General features: G+C 40.5%; 1 long non-coding RNA gene across 1 annotated transcript; it reads right to left on the reverse strand.

Moving 5' to 3' along the window:
- Window positions 1-326: 326 nt before the first annotated feature.
- LOC142488637 (uncharacterized) lies at window positions 327-2,522 on the reverse strand. Its single transcript, XR_012799550.1, has 3 exons — window positions 2,296-2,522; window positions 823-900; window positions 327-457 (listed from the first exon to the last, which is right to left on the reverse strand). It is a non-coding gene; the product is annotated as an uncharacterized LOC142488637 (long non-coding RNA).
- Window positions 2,523-4,086: the final 1,564 nt, after the last annotated feature.

Genomic DNA, 4,086 nt, shown 5'->3' on the forward strand with positions numbered 1-4,086 from the left:
GAATGAAGATCAGATGAATGTGGTGAAAACTGCCCAGCATGTAAGGATCCTGCCTGTGACGTGTTGATGTTGAATTGTGGTACATTAGTCATTCTCCAGTAATTAGCTTGTGTTTGCTGAACAACTAATGCTTCGAATGAGGTGTTGATTTTTTGCAACTGTTTAGGCACTTCAATGAAGACTCTGTGGAGATGTGCCAATTGTGAAACTGTTTCTTCCTGCAGTGCAATCATCCTTTCCAGCACTGTAATCATTTCAGAATGGCGACGATTTTCTGCTTCCACAATTTTTCCCTCAGAAGCTACAATTGCATCATATGTGGTATTTGCTGGACGATTTGGCGGTAAAACAGTTTCAATTGGAACCTCTTCATGGTCACTTGCTTGTATTTGTGTGTCTATGGCGGCGGCGGCGGCGGCATCATCATCATCATCATCATAATCCTCTTCATCATGTTCTACAAATAAATGTACACATTATCAAATGGCATGTTAATCTCTGCTGTGTTACTATGTAATTGTACTGTGTCATAAGTAACAACTAACATGTTTCCATACGTTTTATAACCTCACATTAAAAACTACCTTGACTTAAGAATAATGTTTGGACTCAGTATGAAATATGAGTGAATGAAAACTTGCTGTAAACTCACAACTCCTACATGATAGTTAACATCACTAACACAATACAAGTTGGCTTACACTTCATTTTCACTGACACTAAGTAATCCTATTTAAAGAAGATGTGCAAAACAAATAATGAACATGACAACATAACATATAGAAGAGCACATATTATATGGCCACCAACTGATACACTCACCTTCTAGGTGTGTTGAGCTGGCTGACCCAGGTGAAGACACTTGTTCAGTCTCAGGTGACACATGTCCTTCAGGGGCAACTATATATAACAATAACATAAGTTTTACATTTACATGTGTAAATATTGAATAAACAGTTATTGTATGTTCTGTATTTATGAGTACCTAACAGCATCATTTCCTTAACCCAAAATGTGTGTGTGAAAGTGAACATAAATAGTTGTAATAACAATGTACATGCCTGCGTACTTAGAACTTTTGAGTTCCCTAACATAAAACATACTATGTTTCTGCAGTAATGCGTGAGGATAAATAGATTAAATTTGTACATAAAAATCATATGTTGCGTAGTGATATCAGTATCATAATGTACATAACTATCATGAGATGACCATTCACAATGGTTATCATGAAGGTGGTCATATTGCAAAAAGTGTTGTTTTTGGTAGAGGATATTTGTGGTACATTAATATAAGATGTGGCACACCTGAATGTGGCTGTCACTCAACAAGACAAGACATGCAGTGTGTGATAATGTGTCGTTGATAGTAGTTCAATTATAGATATGAGTGAACTAATGTGTGACGTACGCTTTGATAAGTAATGAGTTGTTGGGGCATTTAGTAGCTAAAGTGAAGCTTTCAAATGAGTGTGATTAACTTCAGTTGTGCTAGTCAGGTTGTAAGAACGGTATTCCCTTCCCCAAAAAGCCTAATCAGCCACACCTTTCAATTACTTGAAACAGGTGAAAATGGTGTGAACTAAGTTGACCCTAAAATGAGGCTGTAATTAGTGTGTGTGCTGAACCCCACCCCCTCTGTTGAAGTGTATGCTGTGATGAGATATTAATTGCAGCTGCTTTAACACAATGGTAGATGAGCTAAATAGTCGTGTGCAGTTTTTAAGTTATGAAAACAATGACATAACATATGATACGTGTGCCTCATTATGCTGTCTGTATATGACTTAAAGCAAAAATGGACCTTTTCATAAACAACTATAGATGTGTTAGTGCAAGTGATGTTTGTAGGCCGTTGCATGCAATATATTTGATGCATGCTTAAAATAGGCAGTAATGTCATGTTTGTCGGAGTAAAATAAATAAAATACACAATAATATTATACATATTTATGTTCTATACCTGTAGCTAGTAATAATTTCTCATTAACATGTGTTACACATGTGTACTACCCTGTTGTTCCCCATCTTCGCCCACCATCAATTGCTTCCACTGCAGCAATGCATTTTGGGAATTCACATGTAAATGAGCACACAATGGCACGTGCTATATTAGTTACTGCTTTTAGTAGGACTACAACATATATGTCTATTTTGAGATATATATATATACAGAATCAGACATATACATATATAGATGCAGGTATGCTTATATTGTGAAGACAGTATAAAAAGCAGTGTAACTATGCAAAATAACTGTAAGCAACGACACGCCTAGTACAGTAATATTTCTCACCTGGTGGAAATTGTGAGGGGTAAATTCCTATATCACGGTCACCAGGTAAGCCTTCCACGACGACGGGAAGTAATTTTGCCCGAAGCAGCTCCTCCAATGGACTTAATATGAGACGTTGTGGTGTCGGCCCACCTCCAGTGCCAGTAGCATGCACGCGTTGGTGTTGTATTTTCTTTTTCAATTTGGACCTAATATCATCAAATCTCTTGTGACAATTCCGCTTGTCCCTCACATGATTCTCACATGCATTGACACCAATGACTATTGTGTCCCACATTTCTTTTCTGCTTGCTGAACTTGTCCGCCCTTGAAAAACATATAAAATATATGAGGTAAATTAATAATAATAGAAGCACCAGTTTCCTACACTTCTAGCTGTTCCAAGAGATAGCAAACATGCTGTTTTATGTGTAATATGTGAAGCACATGAGCATTCACTACTAAACCTATACATGTAAGCAAGGTTGCATTCATATTGTATGCAGTTATGGCAAATTGACCGCCTGTGTTTAGTTGTCCTTGTAAGGCATGATAAAAAGCTGTGTTTCCAGACTAATTAACATAGAAAGATATTGTGAACCCATCTTTGCATATGAACAAAACTCAGATGACCTAGGATCACATATATTTGAATAATAAATGTAAAGGTACACTTACCTAGTAAATGTCCATATATACTGTCATAGTGCTCCAGAATGCCAGTGACAAGAGCTGTATTTTCCTGGTCATTGAAGCGAGGATTACGTGGCTTCTCCACACGTTTCTTCCGAGCAGGTTTAGGGTCAGAGCTTGGCTGGTGCTGACTGGACTCTCCTTCTTACAATGGAAGAGACTCCAAAAGCTGCCCACTAGCAAGCACGCCACCACCATCCACCCCATCAGCAACTGCACCACCAGTAGCACTCACAGCACCAGCACTCCCACTCCTAGCACCAGCACTCCCACTCCTAGCACCAGCACTCCCACTCCCAGCAACAGCACTCCCACTCACAGCAACAACACTCCCATTCACAGCAACAGCACTCCCACTCACAGCAACAGCACTCCCAGCACTCCCAGCAACAGCACTCCCACTCCCAGCAACAACACTCCCACTCACAGCAACAGCACTCCCACTCCCAGCAACACCACTCGGTGCACCAGCAACATCACTCACCTGAACAGTACATTCACTCCGACGCGTACTCGCACGAGTAGCACTCCCACTCCCACCAGCATCACTCTTCCCACGCTTTGCGGGCATACTTCCAGCACTCACAAAAAACAGACAACTAATGTACAGCCAATCACACGAAACACTTCCACATATAAAACAAGACAAAGATGTAAACAAAACAACAATGGACAAAGCTCACCCAATACACAACAAGTCTCTCCGTCAATATGCAAATGTTCAATCAGCCAGCTCTGTGCGTCTCTCTCTCTCTCACTCCCAACAACACAGAGAATGATTAGCAGTACACGTTGCCTTTAAATATGGAGCGCAATCCAATACATGCTTGTTTCGCCTGATTCAGCAAGATTTGTGATTGGGCAACCTATCAGCACCCCGCCACGCACGCCGATACACCTGTGTGTGATCGGCTAATCATCGTGAGAGTGGGCGGATTTGTTTTCGGGTTGATTTTGAATGTATTCGGCACTTACTGCATACGGAGAGGAAAAATCGCCATTAACATGACTAATCGGTAAGCTTGCCGATTTCACTTAATCGACGCTTACTGCATGAGGCCCTCTCTCTCTCTCAGACACACTCTCTCTCTCTGACTCTCTCTCTCTGGCTCTCTCTCT

Source organism: Ascaphus truei, chromosome 2 (genome assembly GCF_040206685.1).
Source record: "Ascaphus truei isolate aAscTru1 chromosome 2, aAscTru1.hap1, whole genome shotgun sequence".
Taxonomy (NCBI): Eukaryota; Metazoa; Chordata; class Amphibia; order Anura; family Ascaphidae; genus Ascaphus; species Ascaphus truei.